Genomic DNA, 23710 nt, shown 5'->3' with positions numbered 1-23710 from the left:
TCACCTCCCTTTCCACTTTGGTAACCAAAAGTTTGTCTTCTACGTCTTTGAGTCTATTTCTGCTTTGTATATAAGTTCATTTCTATCATTTTTTTTAGATTTCACACATGAAATATCATGTGATATTTATCTTTCTCTATTTGACTTACTTCACCTAGATGATAATTTCTAAGTCCATCCACGTTGCTGCAAATGGCATTATTTCATTCTTTTTATGGCCGACTAATATTCCATTGTATAAATATACCACATCTTCTTTATCCATTCCTCTGTCTATAGACATTTAGGTTGCTTCCATGTCTTGGCTATTGCAAATAGTGCTGCTATGAACATTTAGATGCATATGTCTTTTCAAATTATGGTTTTCTCTGGATATATGCCCAGGAATGGGATTGCAGGATCATTTGGTAGTTTGATTTTTAGTTTTTTAAGGAACCTCCATACTGTTCTCTATAGCACTTGCACCAATTTACAGTCCCAACAGCGTAGGAGGGTTCCTTTTCCTTCACACCTTCTCTAGCATTTATTATTTGTAGACTTTTTAATGATGGCCATTCTAACCGGTGTGAGGTGATAGCTCATTGTAGCCTTTTTTTTTTTTTTTTTTTTTTCTTTTTAGGGCTGCACTCGCAGCATATGGAAGTTCCCAGGCTAGGGGTCAAATCAGAGCTACAGCTGCCGTCCTTCTCCACAGCCACAGCAACTCGGGATCTGAGCTCACATCAATGCCAGATCCTTAACCCACTGAGCAAGGCCAGGGATAGAACCCACATCCTCGTGGATACTAGTTAGATTCATTTCCACTGCACCACAACAGGAACTCCCTCATTGTAGTTTTGATTTGTGTTTCTCTTAAATTAGCGATGTTGAACATTTTTTTTTTTAATGTGCCTTTTGGCCATCTGTATATCTTCTTTGGAGAAATGTGTATTTAGATCTTCTACCCATTTTTTGATTGGGTTATTTGGTTGTTGTTTTTTTTTTTGTTTTTTTTTGTTTTTTTTTTTTTGCTATTGAACTGTCTGGGCCTTGTGTGTATTTTGGAGATGAATTATTTGTCAATTCATTATTTGCAAACATTTTCTCCCATTCTGTAGGTTTTTTTCGTTTTATTTATGGTTTCCTTTGCTGTGCAGAAACTTTTAAGTTTAATTAGGTCCTATTTTATTTTTGTTTTTATTTCCATTACTCTAGTAGATGGATCTGAAAAGATATTACCATGATTTATGACAGAGCGTGTTCTACCTATATTATCCTCTGGGAGTTTTAGAGTATCTGGTCTTATATGTAAGTCTTTAATCCATTTTGAGTTTATTTTTGTGTATGGTGTTAGAGAATGTTCTAATTTCATTATTTTTCATGTAGCTGTCCAGTTTTCCCAGCACCACTTACTGAAGAGATGGTCTTTTCCCCACTGTTTAGTCTCGCCTCCATTGTTGTAGATTAATTGACCATAGATGTGTGGGTTTATTTCTGTTCCATTGATCTATATTTCTGTTTTTGTGCCAGTACCATATTGTCTTGAGTACTTAGCTTTGTAATACAGTCTGAAGTCAGGGAGCCTGATTCCTCCAGCTCTGTTTCTTCTTTCTCAGGATTGCTTTGGCTATATGAGATCTTTTGTGTTTCTATACAAATCTTTAAAAGTTTTGTTCTAGTTCTGTGAAAAATGTCATTCCAATCCCTTTTGAAGCATACACCCCAAGACAGTGACCTGGTGCATAAAAAATAAAAATACTACTTCCTGGTGCCAGAATGTCTCTAGCCGAATCCTGGATCTATCCTCCAACATCTCTACACATCCTCAATAGGACTGAGCATGCTTGCTGAGAGGACAGGCTCTGGTTTCAGGTGCCGGCCCCATCAACTACTGTGTGGCCTTTGACAAATGACTTAATTGCACGAGCCTCATTTTCCATATCTGTAAACCCAACCATAGGAATAGCTTCTATCTCCTGTAGTAATTGTAAAGGTTAAATGGGTTAATACAAATAAAGCACTTTTAGCAATGCCTGGCACACAGTAAGAACTCAATAAGAAAGAGCTACTCTTATTATCATCATTATTATAATTGCTATTATTATTACTCTTATTGCTAGAGCTCTGCTTTTGATTCAACATTAATTAGCACTCTCCGGGTAGAGTTGTTCAACAAGTTTCGTAGGCACACCATCCCTTTCTGCTTCTCAGCCAGTCCATAATTCTCCACCTTATCAGGAAATGGAGTTTTATAAATTGCTGTGCAAAACAGGGCTAAAATCCAGTCGCAGAGTCTCGACGCCGGAATACAAACCCTAATCTGCCAGAGCACTAATGATGAGGGGACTCATCGGGCATGACACAGTGAGTCCTCGCTGTTTGCTGGCCAACCCCTCCTCCCTTTCTGAGTACCTAGAAACCACTCAATTTAATAATTCATTCTTGAGTTTTGAGTGAATTCAATTTCTAGTTTGAGGTTAGAGTTTGGGGGACATTCAGACATTTTCTCTTTTCCAGCCTTTGAGCTCTCCTTTTCCCCACAATTCCTCAGAATTACCAGCAGTGGCTCAGCAGTTTCATCTGCATTTGTCTAAATTCCCTCAGATTGTCATTTTTCTGTGTCAGAAGACATAAATCCATTTATAGCAGCTTGTGGCTCTCTGCTGATTCCCTCACTTATCTCTGCCTTCAATTCCTCTTAACCAAATGTGTTCTGACCTTTCTCATTCTCTCAATTGCTCACCGACATGACCCCATCAGACCCAAGCAGTCAGGCTAATCCCATTTTATTCTTTGTGAGCCAGGACAAATGGAAAAGCCTATCCCCAAAAGAATTAGCTTTGATTCATTTGGGGTTAAAATAGTTCTGATAACAGTTTTACAGGCTTGTGTTTGTTCCTTTAAAAATTAGAGGATGCTGGATGGGACTTTGGGCCTAAACCTGAAGGCAGAGAAGTCATAATTAGTTCCACATTCTTAAAGATGAGGGAGTGTTGGAGGTTTGGAGGCTTCTGTGAGCATGGAAACTAGAGCCTGCTTCTAGCCTGGAGGTATAGAACAGGGTAGAGCAAGGTGGATACTGCAACAGCCCCACCCACCCACCCCTCACCCCCTTGCCCTGCCCCCATCAGAATGACAGTGAGGAAGGCTGTGCTCGCATGCCACACTTTAGCAAGGTGAAAATGAATACCTTTCCTACAGGCCAAGGAGACGTTGAGGAAGAAAGTATCTGGGCTTAAATTATCACCCTCAACCCACTCAAGATGGCTGCCCACTAGACAAAGGGACCCTCAGGAGCAGGAGGCTTGAGGCATGCAGGCTATGGTAGTAGCTAAGGGAGAGAAAAAAGAGATTGTGCCAGTCGTCATCCATCGGGGACCTATATAGTGGGGAGGCCCTCCAGGGTCTTCTAAGCAGTGTTTCTCAGCCTGTAGTGTGCCCACATGGATCGTGTGGGCATGTTATTAAAATGTAGGTTCTGATTCAGTGAGTCTGGGATGGGGCTCCGCATTTCTAACAGGATCCCAGGTGATCCAGATTCTGCTGGTCTGTGAACTGGCTCGGAGTGTCAAAGCCCTAAGTCACTAGTTCTCAAACTCTCCAGTCTTGGGGGCCTTTTGCACTCTTAAAAATTATTGAGGTGCTAAAGAGTTTTTGTTTGTGTGGGTTATAGCTGTTGATGTTTTCTAAATTCAAAATTAAAACATAATTTTTATATTTATTGATTCATTTAAAAAACATGAAAATACAAATTTTCAACTTTTGCTTGAAGCTTAAAATTTTCTCATTGACAACAAATGGTATCATTTGTTTTCCTCAAAGTGGGAGGTTCAATTCCATCATCTGCAAAATGACCGCCAAATGCCTGTGTCTAAATAACCAGAGCTGGTCTGCCATGAAAATAAGTGGCTAGTTCAGCTCGCAACTCAACCAACCGCACACATAATTTTTCTCCAGATAACCATCGTATTTCGGTATGCAGCAGAAATGCTTTCTGCATACTTCCCATTTTATCACACAGAGTATTAAAAAGGCATGTACTCAAAGGTCAGTGTTTAACACAATTAGTAATTTTTACTGCTTTGTCAAGGACATTCTTAATTGAAATTGGATTCTTAATTGAAATTGGATTCTTAATTGAAATTGGATTCTGTTTTGTTTTGTTGTGTTACCAAGAGTGACAGTAATGAAGAATGCCATGACTACTAGCAGAGCTTAGTGCCACTGCTTTGATTCGTGCTAAGGCAAGGCAGTTTTAGCCACCCTTGCTTATTGCAAATTCCAACACAGTGAAAAAGACAGATCACATCTCAGTATTAACAGGAAAATAGTTTTGGTCTCACAGACCAAAGAAAGGGTCTATGAGAACCTTCTGTAAAGAACCCACCATGTACCACATAAGAAAGTCAGCATTTGGAAAGCTGCCACCAGAGGGTATAGAGGCCTGGTAGTAGGCACCCAAAAAACCACAACAACCAAGAGAGAGCAACAAGAGCATCCCATTAAGTAAAGATATGTTTTTATATTAAGTGAAGGATATATTTTAAAGCAAGACCAGGCCACTCCAACACAGCTCAACCTTAGGCTTGGGAAAGGAGAGGAAATGAGCAATAGAGATCAAAGTTGAGGTTGAAATTTTAAGCTGGACTGGACTTCTAATAATCAAAAGTGACCAGAAAGTTATGGAATCTGCCCAAGATGTTATTAAGAAAACGGGAAGGGCAATAAGACAGAGCACAGTTGGAAATAGAGATTAAAGCTAAATCAAACACTTTGATGTTTCTATCCCCACTGAGTTGAAACTCTTCATTAAAAAGTTATGTCTCATCCCCCTTCCGTTTATAATACATACATATTTGAGCTAATTGAAAAGCTCCCTATGTGACATGCCATATTCCTTTTCTTCCTTGTCAACATCATATCATTCATCTATTCAACAAAGTTCGATTGGATGCCTACTGTGCCAGGCACTGTTCAAAGGGCTTGGGAAACACCAATGAAAAAACAGATGAATATTGTTGGTAGAGCTTATATTTGTAATTGTTACTTTTTAAAGCTTTTTCCCACTTAACCATGCAGGCTCAGCTGCAAAGCATGCTGGAATTTTGGAACAGCACAGCAGGGTTCAGTGGAGCTTGGCAAAATATTCTGAGTGGTCCATAAAGCCAGTCTCAAGGAACATGGCCAGCAATCTATATCACAATGTTCCAGGGCCTGCAGGCTCCAACAGTCAAGTTTATCTGACAATCTAGTGGGCAGGAGCCCAGGATCAAAAGGCTCTGAGCAATATTAATAAGTGTGGCAACACCTTGATTTCAGTGAGATCTAGGAGGAACCCAAGCCCAGCCAATAGCTGGAAGTACAAGGGACAGTGTACAACTCCTTCAAGGAAGGGGATCTGGTGAGTGCTTGACAAGGGTGGGGTCATAGTGAAACAAGCTGGTGTTCCCCTGGAAACTAGTCATAGGAACAAAAACTAACTCATGAGCTAGAATGGACACTCCAGATTGGATTTGGAACAAAGAGTGATTCAGTGAGTATGTGGCTGCCTCCTGCTGAGCTCTTTGAAGGGTAGTTCCAGGTCCAGTTTAGGAGCATTAAAGGTGCTACACTCTGAAAAGACATGTAATGTAGAATGAAAACAACTCCAAACCAGAAAATAAATATAAGGAAGTCCAACAGAGTTCTGCTTTTTCCCTTGATGTCATCTTAAAGTTGTCTCAATATCCACTTCCTTCAAATGTGTGTGTGTGTAAACATGCACATGCGTACAATAGCATGTGTGCATGTACCATGATCTTATGTTTAGTCTGCCTCAGGGATCATCTATATTGGTCTGTCCCCAGCCCAACAGGTCATTAAGGACATATGATAGGAACTCCAGAGTGAACAACTAGCATTGATGTGATTAACCTTGAGCAGGGCTTCAGTCTCATTACCACCTCCCATTATGCCCTCGGCCTGTCCCTCTGCCTCTGACTGTACCTGTACTCAGCACTACCAGTTTGTGACCTAACCACTCTACTGCGCCACCACTCAGTGCTTCTACTTCATTCCTCACCTCTTTTCTGTCCACTCATGGTGCTTCCTTGAAATAGCTCTTTCAGAAATGATCCCCTTCAATTCCTCTCCAGGTCCCCTTCGTACTGCCTGACTTCCTGAGGAAACTTAGCTGGACACCATCTGGCTTCCCACTTCCAACTCTAGCCTGGACATGGAAGAAAGAGGTCAAGCAGGTAAACCTTCCTTATCCCGCCCTATCTCTATCCCCAAGTAATAGTCATAAGACTCGAGTGAGGAGTTCCCGTCGTGGCACAGTGGTTAACGAATCCAACTAGGAACCATGAGGTTGTGGGTTTGATCCCTGCCCTTGCTCAGTGGGTTAAGGATCTGGCGTTGCTGTGAGCTGTGGTGTAGGTTGCAGACGCAGCTCGGATCCTGCGCTGCTGTGGCTCTGGCGTAGGCTGGGAGCTACAGCTCCGATTAGACCCCTAGCCTGGGAACCTCCATATGCCGCGGGAGCAGCCCAAGAAATGGCAAAAAGACAAAAAAAAAAAAAAAAAAAAAGACTCGAGTGAATTGCAAAGGCTCTAGAAAATAGTAGATCAAGAAAAAAGAATGCTAACATCCTTGGATTTAATTATCATAAAAGTCTCAAAGCAGAGCTTCTTAAAATGTTGTATGTTATGCCATGTGCATCGAATCATCCTAGGGTGCTTGTTAAAAATGCAGTTCACTGGGAGTTCCCACTGTGGCACAGTGGGTTAAGGATCTGGCATTGTCCCTGCAGTAGCTTGGGTCACTGCAGAGGCCCAGGTTCAATCCCCAGCCCAGTGCAGTGGGTTAAGGATCCAGTGTTGTGGCAGCTGTGGTGTAGGTAGGTAGCAGCTGTGGCTCAGATTTGATCCCTGGTCCAGGAACTTCCATATGCTGAAGGTGTGGCAAAAAATGCAGATTACTGGGCTAAACTCCAGACCAACTGTCTTAGTCTGAGTTCCCCCAGAAACAGGCCCTGAGGCCAGCATTCAATTGCAGAAATTTGGTTTGGTAGGTGGTCCTAGGAAACACTTGTGAGGGACAGTGAGAAAGTTAAGACATGGAAGGGAAGGCAGCCAATGAAAGGTAGGCTCTCACGGCCCTTACTACTGTGGACAAGAAGAGCTGCATGCCACTGGGAACTTTGGAAACAGTATAGTACACTCACCTCAGAATCTCGACACTGAGGAGGAGAAGGGGTTAGGGTGTTTGGACACCAACTCCCCTCAGCCATTGACTGAAGCTGTGCTTGAGTGGTGTTAATTCCCTGATACCTCTGGCCTACAGGATCATAGTTCTCCGGCAAAAAGATGAAGGTGCTAGGAATTGAGGGTGTCGGGTGGGGTGCACTGAAGTTGTCATAAGGGTTGAAGAATTACAGGCAGGGACCCAGCATCATCTGCTACACCAACTAAATCAACATACCTTTGTGGGGGGCCGGAATCTACATTTTGATCAAGATCTTCACACTATAGCTGGAGAGCATGGAGTGTTAAGAAAATGTAGTACAAGTGGGATTGGATTCCTGTTTTCCCAATGGCTTCTATGCATAAGACACTTCTATTCTATCCTCCCCCCCACCAAAAAAAAAAGAAATCAAATTTTAGTAAGCCCTCCTTTTCTTATAATGAAAGCATAGAAGTTGAATCTATCACTCACCTTTATAATCCCTAGGCTGAATTTCCATTTTGTACCAGGGAAGCTATTTTAGACAAACCCTGTGAACTTAAATAGGGAAAGTGATTCATTGGCATGTAAGGTCCGTTTCATGTTGATGTCAGGATGGAGAAATCAGATGGTGCTAAATGTTCTCTCAGGTCAATACTTGATGACTTCATAGCTTTCACCAGCGTTTTTAATGTTTCGACATTTAGCACTCAAGTCCAGGAGCTTTTTGCCACCTCTTTGTGAAGGGGGAGGTTGTGGGGGAGGGATGCTATTGAAAGGTTTTTTTCAAAAGGTTAGTTAATGCACCAGGGCATGGATTTCGTTACACGATCGCATAACACTGAGTGGCAGAACGTATAGTGGGTAATCTAAAAATAATTACTGCTCAGATGTCGATTAACCAAGGGTTGGCCAGCAGCCGGACTTTGAAAATGTGAAGCTGAAGGCTAAGAGACCAGGTTCCTGGGACACTGATCTTTGATAAGGCTGCAGGTTGGGAGGAACTAAAATCAAAACCCTGCTCTTACAGGTCTCACTCACTTTCCATTCCTCTTCATAATCAGAAGCTGCTCCATGCCCACAGGAACTGCACAGGGCCAATAAAGGGCTAGCATAGTCCTTCTCTGCTAAAGTCAGAAGCCATCTTATGTCTGCTAAATATCATTATAGATTATCATTAATGCTTATCTGTGGTGGGTGCTATGCTCTTTCTATAATACTGGCCTGCCTAGGGAAGTGTGGCATTTGACTGGATACCAAGGGAAAAAAGAGAATCTAGCCCAGAGTGTGGAGCTGAAAGTTCTCCTAAGAGAATCAGAAATGCTCAGGTGAGGCAGGCAGGGAGTTGAATCCATGTAACTGAGACAGACATTATAAACTTCCTCCCTTTGCCAAAACACTCTCCACATTGTCACGTCCTTTTCTCTTCCCTTGCTGGTCTCTCCTCCCTTCTGTCACCTCCACTGAGAGTTCCTTGAAGGCAGAGGTAATCCCTACTCATTCTTGAATCTTCTTTGTCTGGTATGCACACTGCGTTTTGGATGAGTATATAAATGAATAATAGTTATTTTTAATTTTTTTTTGTCTTTTTGCTATTTCTTGGGCCCCTCCCGCAGCATGTGGAGATTCCCAGGCTAGGGGTCCAATTGGAGCTGTAGCCGCTGGCCTACACCAGAGCCACAGCAACACGGGATCTGAGCCACGTCTGCAACCTATACCACAGCTCACAGCAACGCCAGATCCTTAACCCACTGAGCAAGGGCAGGGACCGAACCCGCAACCTCATGGTTCCTAGTCGGATTCGTTAACCACTGCTCCACGACGGAAACTCCTAATTATTTTTAAAAAGAGACTTGTAATGACAGAAAATAAGGAAGTGCAAGAAGAAAAAGGAAAGAAAGAAAGAGGGAGGGAAGGAAGGAAGGAAGAAAGGGAGTTCCCATTGTGGCGCAGTGGAGACAAACCTGACTAGTAACCATGAGGATTCGGGTTCAATCCCTGGTCTTGCTCAGTGGGTTAAGGACCTGGCATTGCTGTGAGCTGTGGTGTAGGTCACAGATGCAGCTCACATCTGGTGTTGCTGCGGCTTTGGCATAGGCCATCAGCTGATTCTTCCCTTAGCCTGGGAATTCCCATATGCTGCAGGTGCAGCCCTAAAATACAAAAAAAAAAAAAGAAAAGAAAAGAAAAGAAGAAAGAAAAAGAGAGAAGAGAAGGAGGAAGAGGGGGTGGGGAAGGAAGGAGAAAAAGGTGGGGAGAAAGGGAGAAAAAAGGAAAAAAATATAGGACCTAACTGAAAGAGCTCCCAGTGGTCAAAGCTGGAACAGTCTGAATAACAAAATAAAACAGTATTGAATTATAATTCAAAGTATAGAATAAATATCCATGAGTCCATACTCACATAAATAAATGATTGAATAAATTAATAAATGGGGAGAAGGAACAAATCCTCCATGCAGAATTGGAAATAAATTTTGTAGATACTCTGCCCTAAAGGGAGTGGATGCTAACTTCCTGTCCTTAAATGTGAGCTGTGCAGAGTGACTTCCCTCCAAGGAGGGAAAGTACGAAAAAGAGAAGTAATGTTGCAGTAGAGAGACTTGACAAACACGATGTTAGCCAGATGACCGATATTAATGTCAAAAGTCATCAGTCATGTAGACAGTATGTGTGTCTACACATACTATGATGTGATGAAAATGGCACCTCGTCTCTGTGATCTTCCTCCCCCAAACCCATAACCCCAGTTCGATCTTGAGAAAAACAACAGACAATCCCAATAGTGGGCATCCTACAAAGTATCTGACCAGTCCTCCTCAAAACTGTCAAGGTCCAAGTTCCCGCTGTAGCACAATGGAATTGGCGATGTCTTGGGAACACTGGGATGCAAGAATGATGCCCAGCCCAAAACAGTGGGTTAAGGGTCCGGCTTGGCCATGGCTGTAACTTAGATTACAGCTGTAGCTCAGATCTCATCCCAGGCCCGGGAGCTCCATGTGCCGTGGGGCAGCCAAAAAAGAAAAAAAGACAAAGAAAAAAAAAACTGTCAAGGTCATCAAAAATAAGGAAAGTCTGTCACAACCTCAAGGAGCCCAAGGAGACATGATGATCGAACCTATAATATGGTTTCCTGGATGGGATCCTGGAAAAAAAAAAAAAAAGGACATGAGGGAAAAACTAAGGAAATCTGGATAAACTATGGGCTTTAGTTAATAATGCATTAATTTTGTCCTTTTTTTTTTTTTTTTAAGGGCCGCACTGCAGCATATGGAGGTTTCTAGGCTAGGGGTCAAGTGGGAGCTGTAGCCTCCAGCCTACACCGCAGCCACAGCAATGCCAGATCCAAGCCACATCTGCGACCTACACCACAGCTCACGGCAATGCTGGATCCTTAACCCACTGAGCAAGGCCAGGGGTCGAACCTGTGTCCTCATGGATACCAGTCAGATTTGTTACTGCTGAGCCATGACAAGATCTCCAATAATGCATTAATTTTGATTCATGAGCTGTAACACACATATCTTGCTAAGGTAAGATAATAATAGGGGAAACTGTGTGAGGTAGTGAGGGAGGTGATGTATGTGGGAACTCTCTGTTCTATCTGATCACTTTGTCTATAAATATAAAACTGTTCTTAAGAATAGTCTATTTTTAAACAGAGAGAGGGGAGGTAAGAAGGAAGGAAGGGAGAGTAGGAAGGAGTGGAAGAGAAAGAAGGAGCTGGACGGTTTAGGTCTGTGCCCTTAGGATATACATGGCCAGTCCTGTTACACAGAACCTGTAAGGAACCATCAATGGAAAACTCCTGTGGCGCACACTGTCACCCTGGATAAGAAGCAGTTTTCCCTGTGATGCTCCAGCAAGAATTTCCGGCCTGCACGAGAGGCTTGCTGAGTGCCCGACTCCTGCCTTACATGCTTGTACAAGTTGTTTCTGGATGCTGACATGGATGGCGTTTAAAAACCAGTGGGCCCACAACTCTGGGTTCCTCTGGCCTAGGAAATGTCTCACTGTTTTCAGGCTGCCATAATCACCAAGAAAAGCCAGAGAAGGAGTTGCCTTATGGTGCAGCGGGTTAAGGATCCAGCATTGTCACTGCTGTGGCGCAGGTTTGATCCCTGGCCCAGGAACATCCTCATGCCATGCGTGTGGCCAAAAAAAAAAAAAAAAAAAAAAGGAAAGAAAGAGAAGAAAAAGCCAGAAACGTGATGGGGAGCTGCATCTACATCTCTGCATTCTTATCTCATATAGTATTTGCATGCTTTCCTAGCTGCTTTGAGAGAAAGTAAAAGCAACCTCAAGGTGAGCTCACCCATCCTTGCATCCAGACCAGAATCTGGCCTGGTCCCTCTGTAATCATGGATTAGTTTGGACCTGAGGTTGCCTCACCCAGTGAATACTGCTGCCTTCTTCCATTCTGAATACTGTATCTGGCCTGCCCAGTGAACTAATATCTCTTGCTGGTTTTCTGGGTGCTGGCATGCTTTCTTCCATGTTGTTGCATTGATGCTACTACTTACACAGAGGCGGTTATCTTTCTTTACCTGGAAATGAGAACTTGAAGTTGTAGGAGGAGTTGTGATCACACCATTAGGGGCAGAGTTCATCTTTGCACTTCCTGAATGTGAATGGAAGCTGGGGCTGAGAGAATAGACAAAGTCGTTATCACAGGAGACCCCCAAGCCCCTGGTGGTCTCACAAGGTTTGCAGTCCACAGTTCTACTTCTTTCTGCCCCACAATCCTGGGTAAATCCCAGGTCAGCAAGAAAGTCTCATATAGTGATTGGCCTAACTGTGGCCAAGAGTCAGAGACCCTCAGTTTTATGCCAGTTCTGCCCCTGACTAGTCAGAACATTCCTCGATATTGATGCTGACACACGCTTCATGGTGATAACAGCAGGAAATTTGCTGAGGAATTGGTCTCATCTCTTTGTTCCATTCATTTTGATAATAACTAACATTTATATCACAGTTTGCAGTATTCACACGAACCTTATCTCACTTGATTTTCAAAAGAATTCTCTGAGATAACCAGAAGAGTAGTTATTGTCTCATTTTTGCAGAAGGGGAAGCCAAGGCTCAGAGAAATTAAGCAATTGGTAGCAAATTAATGTCACAAGAAAGGTCGCAAAGGCGCAGGCAACTCAGCAAATGGCTGCTCCTGAAACCTACAGTCAGGAGCCATCCTATGTATGCTAAATGTCAGCTGAAAGGTTTTCCCCGGTGTGCCCATCCTGCTCTTCTTACAAGCTCCGTCAGTTGGATTTTTTAAATCTCAAACTCACATAAGTCTTCAAATGGGGCTCATTGTTAAAAATGAAGAAACAGGTTCAAAGTTACATGCCCACTATCATACAGCTAAGAAGATCTCAGCAAATAGAATCCAGACCTGTATACATTCTGTTTTCTCACATTATGTGTTCCATCATAAGTGACTAGACAGAGTTCCCAGTGCTGCACAGCAGGATCCCACTGGGTCACCATGCTGTACAGTCGGAAATATATATATATAATAAATGATTAAAAAAAAGAATCCAGACCTAATAAAATAACAACTCCGGAGTTCCTGTTGTGGCTCAGTGGTTACTGAACCCAACTAGCATCCATGAGGATGAGGGTTCGATCCCTGGCCTTGCTCAGTGGGTTAAGGATCCGGGGTTGCCATGAGCTGTGGTGTAGGTTGCAGGCATGGCTCGGATCCTGCGTTGCTGTGGCTGTGGTCTAGGCCGGTGGCTACAGCTCCAACTGGACCCCTAGACTGGGAACCTCCATATGCCACGGGTGTGGCACTAAAAAGACAAAAAAAAAAAAAAAAAAAAAAAAAAAGACAACAAAAATAAGAGAGCTCCTGTTCTTCCCTCTCAGGCACAGTCCTTTGCTAACTTACCCTCCCTGAGTGACATCCTTTACACCTGTGACATGTTAACCATCAAATTTGTCTCTAGCCCACCCTTCTGAGCTCCAGGCCCATATATACAAATGCCTGCTAGCAATCTCCACTTGGGTGTCCCATACACACCTCCAGGCCAACACATCCTACACTGAACTCATACATCTCCCAAACCTGCTCCTCCCTGAGGACTTCTGACTATAAGATCACCACAGCCCATGGGAGTTTGAGGTTAGTAGATGCAAACTATTACATTTAGAGTGGATAAGCAATGAGGTCCTGCCATATAGAACAGGGAACTCTATCCAATGTCTTGAGATAGACCATGATAGAAGAGAATATAAGACAAGTAACGTACATATATGTATAACTGGATCCGTTTGCTATACAGCAGAAATTGGCACGAGATTGTAAATCAGTTATACTTTAATAAAAATTTAAAAATTAAAAAAAAACAGCCCTGTACTTTAACAATAATAATTTTAAAAAGAAAAAAAAAAAGATGGGTTAAAATCAGTGAGATGTGTTTGGACAGGAATGAGTGAAAAGGCCTCTATGTCAATTTAAATGATTAATTGTGCTGCCAAAAAGACCTAGAAGTTTTAATTCCCCAGAAGTCAGTATCAAGATGCAGTAGTTAAGAAATAAACATAGTCTTGGATTGAGTTCATCAGAATTTAGCTTATAGGAAAGTTGTCTATTTTGGAAGTCTTTCTCTATACTTGTATCATAGTGTGGGATTGTTCTGGGCTCTACATTTTAATGGTAAGATTGAAAAATGAAATAAAATACTTTACAAAATAAAAAAATGTGCAATTCTGACCTAGCAATTCCATTTCTAGGACTTTAACACTATACTTTATGTTTACAGTCAAAATTGTACATATACCCGGCCATTCAGTGATTAACTTTCTTGCAAGGGTCAAAAGACTTAAAGCGACATGAAGTCCATTCTTAAAGGATGACATAAATACATTACACTTATTCAAAAAGCCATTAAAAGAACAAGGAAACTTTTGTTATACTGATATATGAAGAACTCCAACGTTTGCTATTAAATAATAATAATTATTATTATTTATTATAATAATTATAATAATCAGTCCAGTGTAGAGATAGTGTTCTAACATTTGTGTAAAAAAACAAAATTAAGGTAATGATATCTTTTGAATTTTAAAGCACGTGAATGTATTAATTATTCAAACTAATAATAAAGAATAATTTCAAAAATAAAAAAACAACCCCCCCCAAAAAAAAAACAATGACAGCTGGCTTTATATTCTAATGACATCCTCAGGAGTGTTTGATGCCTGTCCCAAGAGTGAACTCTGTGCCATTTTTCCAAATATAAAAAATTATTATCATTAAAAAATGACCATCATATTCATAACACTGATCTCATAGGCTTGCTGTGACATTGAAATGGGATTAGGCATACAAAGTACCTGGGTACAAAACCTGTCATATAGCAGAATCCCAGTAAATATTAAGAAAATAGAAAAGTTCACATTGTGATGCAGCAGAAACGAATCCGACTAGTATTCATGAGGATGTGGGTTCGAATCCCTCGCTCAGTGGGTCGGTGATCCACTGTTGCCATGAACTGTGGTGTATATAGGTCCTAGACACAGCTTGGATCCCAAGTGGCTATGGGTGTGGCGTAGGCCAGCAGCTGTAGTTCTGATTCAACCCCTCGCCTGGGAACTTCCATATGCTGTGGGTGCTGCCTTAAAAAGAAAAAAAAAAATAGATCTCATCTGTTAAGAAAAAGAAATCATTGTCATATGACAAGGTAATCAAGGAATATTCAGCCAAGAAATTTAGTAAAAAAAAAAAAAGTATTAGAGGTATGTTAGGCATTTAGTTAAATGTCACATTTTCCAATTTTGCAGTGAGTTTTGGCAGTCATCATAAAATGTGTGATCTACTGTGATTTCTTAGTCTAAATGAATACTTCATTTAACCTGAAAAAAATATATTACCACAGTCCAGTCCACTGCACACATCAGAAACTGTACATCCTATGACAGCCCTTCCTCCCCCTTCCCCTTGCCCTCCGCCTTCTCAATTCTTTCTCTAAGCTCGTCTCTAACCACTCTGCTGCTTCATCTACCCTGTGTCTTGCAATCCTTTATCCTTTGTCTTCTTCAGTGGATTTCCCAGTGATCCCCGTGCCTCAAGTCTCACCCCACCCCTCAAACTCTTCTCTATCTGGCCACGTGGCCCTCCTAGATCTGGCCCTGCCTGACGGCTGTTCCAGCCTCACTACCCTCACTTTACCTCAAGCACGTTGTGTTCAACTCCAAAGTGCATCCAGTCTGCAAACAGCCATGTGCCTTCTGCCTGGAATGGTCTGTCTCCATCTTCGAGATTCAGTTCATCAACCACTGGCAGACAGTTCCTCTACGAAGCATGCCACTCTCCAGGGAAAGTTGCTCATTATCTCCTTCGTGACACACTTGTCCCTTGCACTTGTCCATATCATGGCCCTTCTCACAATTCTTTGCTTACCTGCCTTCCCTCCACCACTGTCACCATCCTGGGCAATCCTGGAGAACAAAGACTAGGCCCGATTAATTCTAGCCCAGTACCCAACACATAATGAGCCCGCCCTAGGTATGCACTGGATGTATGCTCGCATTCATCATCGCTGGATTTTCGAATCACTGAAGGCAACTTAGAGCGAGTCTAGTCACTCCAGACTCTCATTTTACAGATAATGATATCAAGGCTCAGAGAGGATATGACTTGCTGAGCTATATAACTACTTGGCAGTGATGGCAATAAATAGATTCAAATCTCCCAAACCGATTCGCTCCTTTATCAGCTCTTTCCATGATTCCTCACTGCCTCTCACACTCAAAGTAGAAAAGCCATTACGCCTGTCACCCCGTCTCTGTTTCTAGTCATACAGAGACAACGGAAATTACTAACGCCTTCCCTTTCTACAGCCGAGGGATTTTATTTAACAATGGCTGAATGCTGTCTGTAAAAATGCTTTGACTTCAGAGATGAGATACAGCGCAGCCAAGACTCAGCGGCCTACCACTTTGATTTCAACTTCTCAGTTTACTCTCTCACTTCCTATATTGACTTTTCCTCCCATGCAGCCTGCAGCCCAGCAGAAGCTGGAGGAGAAAGAGATTTGCGACTTCCTTTTCCACTCCAACGCCACTTAAACAAGGAGAAAGGTATTGTAAATAAAATAAGTCAAAGGTTCCTGTATAGCAGCATGAAAAATATCGCCATTGATTTTAAGTTCAGAATGAGAATAAAAGGCGGTTCAAGTTTAGAGTCTGGCACTGGGAGTGGTGATGGCACTGCTCAGACACTGCACATCTATCCATATGTACATGTATAAAAGAGCCTGTCAACCTAAGAGATGTTTCTCATTTCTGACATTCTTTAAAAGGGAGAGGTATGTTACCTTGAAAACTAACCATGTCATAAAAAACAAAGAAAGGCCGTGAAAATGTTCCAGATTAAAAGAGGCTAAAGAGACACAACAACTAAATGCTGTATCTGACCCTGTCCTGGGTCCAGTTATTGAAATGAGAACAAATTATTGATACGAATGTGTTATATTAGTATTAAAGTGATAGAAGTTGATCCCTCTGTTGTGATTAGTTGAGAAATTAACCTGTTCTTAGGAAACAACACACTGAAGTATTTAAGGGTAAAGCCTCATGATGCATGTAATTTACCCTCCAATGCTTCAGAAAAACCCCCTGTGTGTGTGTAGATAACATGATTCATGGATAGATAGATATGGATATAAAGGAAACAAAGTAAAATATTTACAGTAAGGGAGTCTAAGTAAGACATTTACAGATGTTATTTTTTAAGATTTTGGGGGGGTTTTTTTGCAGATGTTGTTTATGCTGTTTTTATTCCTGCGACTTTTCTGTTAATCTGAAATTATTTTCAAATATTTTTTTTAGAAAATCATGTGTGAGCAAAATTTCGCTTTTGTGATATTTAAGTTCGATTTGCTCTATCTTCAGTAATCATGTCCTGACTATATTTTAAAAGCTATATGATTTTTTAAAAAAAGAAATAGGCATAGCATTGTCTTAATTCAGAAGAGAGGGCATAAACACAGAAAAAGATAGAAATGCTAACAAGCAGCAAATGCCAAAATCCAAATGAGTAATGGCAACAAGCGGGAAGGCAAAATGTGATTTCAGGGCTTTAGAGAAGAGATGGAATTGGAGTCAGGCCTGTGACTGGGGGAAGGGTCTAGAAAGGAGCAGAAGTGAGGAGAGGACACTCCAAGTGAAGAGTACAGTGGAGCTAAGGTGTGGAGTTGGGAAAGCACATTCTGTATGATTCGAGAGGTTTCATGGGGGGAAGGGGGGATGCGGCAAAGGTCAGGTATCAGTGAGGTGGCGGCCAACCAGGGATGCCTGGAAATGCCAGTTTAAGGAGTTTGGGCTTTACTCCAGAGGTCAGAGGTCAGCAAACACTTAGAAATGGCTGGCCCCTCTTTCTTCTGGACAACCACAGATAGAGCTGGGAGTGGGCTGTGCCAATGATTATGCAAAGATGACGAGAGGACTCACATAGTTAAGGAACATGTCCTTCGTAGAGCCTACCAACCAGAAATCCATTCGAAAACAGAACTATCTTTGGGCAGCTAATTTGGTACTTCTTGTTCACAATTGAGTGCACTTCATCAGATAATCGTGTCTTGCTTTGAACATGTGGCTATTTCAGCTACGTTATTAACCATGCTGAGGGAATGGAAATTTTTAAAGAAGGATGGAGAGCAGTAATTTTTGAGAGTTGCATGAGGGAAGACTGAGAGGGCAGGTTTATTAATCAGGGTAGTTAATGCTAGCTGCTGTAACCAAAAAAAACATAGTGATTAACATAGTAGTGTTCTATTTATCATTCATTCATGTCATGGTCTGGTATAAGTGGGACAGCTCTCCTTAGTAGGTCCCCTCCAATCAGGTGACTCAGGAATCCAGGCAACTTCTGTCTTGTGATGCCACCATATTAAACACATGGCCTCTGAAGTCACTATGGCAAGGAAAGATTGAGAGGGATGATCGATCGCACCAGGAGTTTTGTGGTCAGGGAAGGAGGTGATGTATATCACTTTTGACCATGTGTCAGAGCCTAGTCACATAGGCTCAAGCAGACTGCAAAATCCAATGGAATATGTAGTTGTTCTGTGTCCCCGGGAAGAGGAAATAAAACGGTGAATTTGGGGTTCCCCCAAGAGCCAACTCTCAGACAAGCATATGGGTACCAATAGTTTAGGCAAAAGGTTATCTGGGAACATCAGTAGGAGAGTAGGGAAGTGAGATAGAGGGAAAGAAGCCTATGCAGAGTATGTTAATGAGCATCCTCTGGGCACCTTAGACTCAATCGTCCTGGGGGCTATTAGGAGACTTTATAAAATTAGCATTGAGTTGTTCCACCTGAGAGGTGAGCAAGTTGTGCTATTTATCCACCAACTTCTGTCCTTCTTTGGTTGAAGGCTGCTCCCGAGGAAATTAACTCTCTGGCATTTCTGGCAAGCAGGCAAGCATGCTCCAGCTGCCAGAGAAAGTCCTCAGGCAGAGAGTACATGTGCTTGGGTATGACGCCAGCAGTGTGTACAGAACGGTGAGTGCTGAATGTGTGTGAAAGGGACATCAACAGCATCTGCTATAGTGAGCACCCACCCATAGCTTGTAGCCTTTTGCTGCCGCAGTAATAACCCTGATAGAAGAGCTCCCAGGAGGCCAGAGTACAGCCCTGGGGCTATGCCTCTAGGGTGAGTCCTAGAAATGCATATTTAATAAGCTCCCCAGGTGGGTCCAAAGCAGTCCATTTATAGATGAGCATGTGGAAGTACCTCCCATTCTCTATTCAAACTTCCTTCATCTCACTTCTCTTGCAAACCACTAGTGAAACCACTTTCCTTGGTCACCGCTGGCCTCCACTTCAAATTTCATTGTCTCCTCAAGTCCTCAACTTAGGCACTTGATAAATGTTATTATTCCCTTCTGGAAACACTCTCCTTCCTTCTGGACACCGCTCCCCGCTCCCCACTCTTCTAGTGCTTCCCCGGCTCTCCTGGGTGCTTTCTCTATAACCAGAGCCCCTGACTCTTCCTTGGATGCCTGCAATTGTTCCTGATCACTACAGCCAGACTTGGGGAAGAAACCAGAAATGATAAGTGGATTTATTGGCAAGGGTTCCCTGAAGCCATGTGTTGACAAGGATTCTGAGGCCCTATGTTCAATTAGCTATGTCAGCTATGAGGATTGACATAAGGAGCAGCAGCCTGAATTCAGACATTAATCAGCTCTGCTGTACATCTTTCTCAAGTTTCTGCTTTACATGATCTCCCTAACAATCTCATCTGTTCTCAAGGCGTTAACTATTATTTATATAGATACAATCTAAATACATATTTCTATTCATGACCTCTCTCAGGAGATCCAAATCCAACTCTCTGGAGGACATATTGACCTTGATATTTATTTTCTAATTACAGTGTCTTTCATCTACATTCTCTATGTTACATGATGACTTTACCATCTTTCAAGACCCTCAACTTAAAACCGCGGCAGCATCTTCACTCCTTTAGTATTTCCTCATCACATTTCCCTATCATCCACTATGGTGTGCAACAAATTCTTAGAATTAATTGCTTACACTCTGTCTGCCCCAACACATTGTGGATTCATTGAACCAAAGAACCAGATCTAATTCATCTCGCACCTTTAGCTTCCAAAACTGTTTCTTGTACCAAGTAGATGCTAAGTGCCTGAGGATGTATTTATATATACACAAAGTATGTGTGTATGTACATATATTTAGTATATAAATTATATGTGTGGGTGTTTTGCTGCTTCTCTTTTAACTCTTCCACCCTTTCCACCCCACGTCTCTAATCAGTCACCCAGCTCAGTCCACTCAAGTGCTCTACAAAGACACCTATAAATTACAGCTCCACTTCTAGCCTAAGTATTTTCCGCAAGTGTGGTCCCCTGGAAAACAGACTCTGAGGTAGAGACGTCAGTGCAGGAAGTTGATTAGGAACACCTGTGGAGGTGTGCAGTTAGTAGGGTTAGGGAGAAGGAGGAGTTGGACTGAAATACCGTCACAATTAAAGCCTCATCTTTTAGGGAGCTCTAGAGCTGGGATGACCTTTAGAAATCACACACCGTCCCATGCATGCGTGCACACACACCCCATCGATTAATCATGGGATGTAAGCTGTCCTAGAGAAATGTGATTTGGGGCAGGGGAGTGCTCCTCAGGTGAGTGCAGGGCCCCAAAGGAGACTCGGCTGAAATCCATCAGCCACCAGCACTTCCTGCAACTAGGCTAACAAGCACTGTAGTCCTGAGGTGGGGATCTTGGAAGCACACCACAGCATTCCTTAGGCTGCCTGTGTCCTCATCCATTCCCACGTGACTTCTTGCCCCCACTACTGCAGGCTTTGCTAAGCAGTTTCACTGCTCCCAACCTCTTTTTTCCAATCCATCATTGGCCTGCCACCCAGGCTAACTTTTCACAAGTCAATCTGATATGTTCTAGAGTCAAGATACATGTTCGAGAGTCAACACAATATGTACTGTGTTGTACAAATCCATTATACTGTTGTTGTACAAATCGCAGTATGTACAAATCCATTTGTGTGGGTGGGGGGAGTATATATGTATTTATATACTTAAGTGTGTATGTGTGTGTATATGTATATGTTTTTTTGTTCTGCACGTATATGAAAGTATCTCTGGGAAAATCCATAGAGACAGAAAGTAAGTTAGTGGTTGCCAGGGGTTGGAGAGATGGAGAAATGGGGAGTGACTGTTAATGAATATGGGAGTTTCTTTTGAGTGTGATGAAAATGTTCTAGAATTAGACAGTGGAGATGGTTGCAGAGCTTTGTAAATACACGAAAATGCCCTGAATTGTATAATTTAAAATCATAATCGTATGGTATATGAATCATATCTTATTTTTAAAAGTATTTCAGAGTGGACATAAGAAAATGATAGCAGTGATTATCAGGTTTGTGTCTTTTGTGTTGGACTGGCTTTTCAGATTTTCTGTAAGTCAACGTATTTTTTAATATTAATTTGGGAAGGAAATCACTTGTCTCCTCAAAGTTACTCTACTGCTTTAAAACCTTTGAAACTTCATCCCTATAGAAGGAGTGAAGGCCAAACTCCTGACAGTGTAATGCAGGCTCTTTGAGAGCAGCCCCCAACCTGCTCTAACAGACACTCATCTTTCCCTCGCCCAGGACTCTTCACCCCTGACCTCAGCCACCTCAAGTTTCTTCATTTTCCGAATGTGCCCTGGCCGTCCTGTCCCAGAGTCTTCGTTCCCTGCCACTTACCACCCACTCCCTTCTTTATCTCCTTTCCCACCCAGCCTTACCTGCATTAGTATTTCCAGGGCCAGATCAAATCTCACTTCCCTAAAGTTGCAGTCGAATGGCTCTCTGTCTTTCTAGGTCTACTACCACTTTTTTGGCATCTGTTTTTATAGTATTTATCGCAGGCTGCCATTTTATATAATCGTGTACTTTTTGTTAAGCCAATTCACTTTTGATTCCTCTGTTATATACAGCATGTGGAGCAGATAATCAGTCCAACCTAATTTTTGGTTTAAAAATTTTAAGTGCGGAGTTCCGGTTGTGGCTCAGTGGAAACGAAGCCAACTAGTATCCATGAGGATGTGGATTTGATCCCTGGCCTCGCTCAGTGGGTTAAGGATCCAGCATTGCTATGAACTGTGGTGTAGGTCACAGTTGTGGCTCGGATCTGGCATTGCTGTGGCTGTGGTGTAGGCTGGCAGCGGCAGCTCCAATTCGACCCCTAGCCTGGGAATGTTTTAAGTGCAAATCCACATTTATGCACTTGTTCAGTGATAAGTATGTGTCAGGCTGTAGTGCCCAGGTCACAGAATGTCCTTGCTCTCATGGAACTTACTTTTTAATTTTTATTTATGTATGACATACCTAGAATGTACATGAGTCTTAAGTATACACCTCAGTGACATTTTACATATGTACGTATCCATGTAATCACCACCCACATCAAGATACAGAATATTTTCAGCACCTCATGCTCTCTCTCTGTCAATATCCTCCCAACCCAGAGAAAACCACCATTCCCACTCCTACCACCATAGATTAGATTTTGACTGTTCATGAATGTCATAGAAATAGAATCATATAGTATGTTCTCTTTTGTGCCTGGCTTCCTCTTTTCCATCCTAATGTCTGTGAAATTCATCCATGTGCTGTGTGTAGCAGCAGTTCATTCTTTACATTGCTGTGTGAAATCGAACATTTCACAATGTATTTATCCATTCTCCTATTGACGGACATCTGGTTTGGTCCCAGTTTGGGGCTACTGTGAATGAAGATGTGATAAACATTCTTGTACATGAACCAACTATAATGGAAAAAATAAAAATCATTTAAAAAAACATTCTTGTACATGGTTTTTGATGGACATAAGCACTCATTCCTCTTGGAGATACTCCTAAGAATGGAATTGCTGGTGCTTAGTTGGCTTTTGTGGCTTTTGCCCAACATCCTTCTCGAAACAATTGTGCCAACTTGTACTTTCACCAAAAACACATGAAAATAAAGATACAAACAAATAAGAAAAACATCTGGGAGTGAAAAAAGTAACTGACAGAATTAAGATCAGATGATCAAGCTGTATTAGATTTAGTGGCCAGGCAAGACTTCTCTGGCAAGGTGAATTTTTTTTATATTTTATTGGAGTATAGTTGACTTACAATGTTGTATTAGTTTCAGATGTACAGCAGAGTGATTCACTTATACATAATACATATACATATAGCCATTCCTTTTCAGATTCTTTTCCCACATAAGTCACTAAAGAGTATTGAGCAAATTTCCCTGTGCTAGACAGTAGGTCCTTGTTACTCATCCATTCCATATATAGTAAAGTGTATATGTCAATCTCAACCTCCCATTTTATCCCTTCCCCTAACATTTTCCCTTTGGTAACCAGAAGTTCGGTTTTGAAATCTTTGACTCTGTTTCTGTCTTGTGAACAAGTTCCCATTGGTTATTATTTAATAGATTCCACATATTAATGATCTCATTCAATATTTGTCTTTCTCTGTCTGACTTACTTCACTTAGTATGATAATCTCCTATGCCCATCCATGTTGCTGAAAATGGCATTATTTCATTCTTTTTACATATGTACCACATTATACATATGTACCACATCTTCTTTAGCCATTCCTGTGTTGATGGGCATTTCAGTTGCTTCTGTATTATTGTAAATAGCACTGCAATGAACGTTGGGGAGCATGTATCTTTGTGAGCTATAGTTCTTCCCAGATATATGCACAGGAGTGGGATTGCTGGATCATATAGTAGTTCTATATTTAGTATATATTTAGTATATAGTATATAGTAGTTTTTTTGCCATAGTGGCTGCACCAATTTACATTCCCACCAACAGTGTAGGAGCATTCCCTTCTCTCCACACTATCTCCAGCATTTATTGTTTGTAGACTTTTTTTTTTTTTTTTTTTTTTTTTTTTTTTTTTTTTTGCTTGGGCCGCTCCCACAGCATATGGAGGTTCCCAGGCTAGGGGTCTAATCGGAGCTGTAGCCGCTGGCCTACGCCAGAGCCA

General features: G+C 41.9%; 1 long non-coding RNA gene across 1 annotated transcript; it reads left to right on the top strand.

Annotated features, from left to right (window-relative positions):
* Positions 5104-21734, top strand: LOC110257765. Its single transcript, XR_002340731.1, has 3 exons — positions 5104-5380; positions 6114-6215; positions 16183-21734. It is a non-coding gene; the product is annotated as an uncharacterized LOC110257765 (long non-coding RNA).

This window comes from Sus scrofa, chromosome X (assembly GCF_000003025.6).
Source record: "Sus scrofa isolate TJ Tabasco breed Duroc chromosome X, Sscrofa11.1, whole genome shotgun sequence".
In the NCBI taxonomy this organism is placed as follows: Eukaryota; Metazoa; Chordata; class Mammalia; order Artiodactyla; family Suidae; genus Sus; species Sus scrofa.
This window is presented reverse-complemented; position numbering and strand designations above follow the sequence as displayed.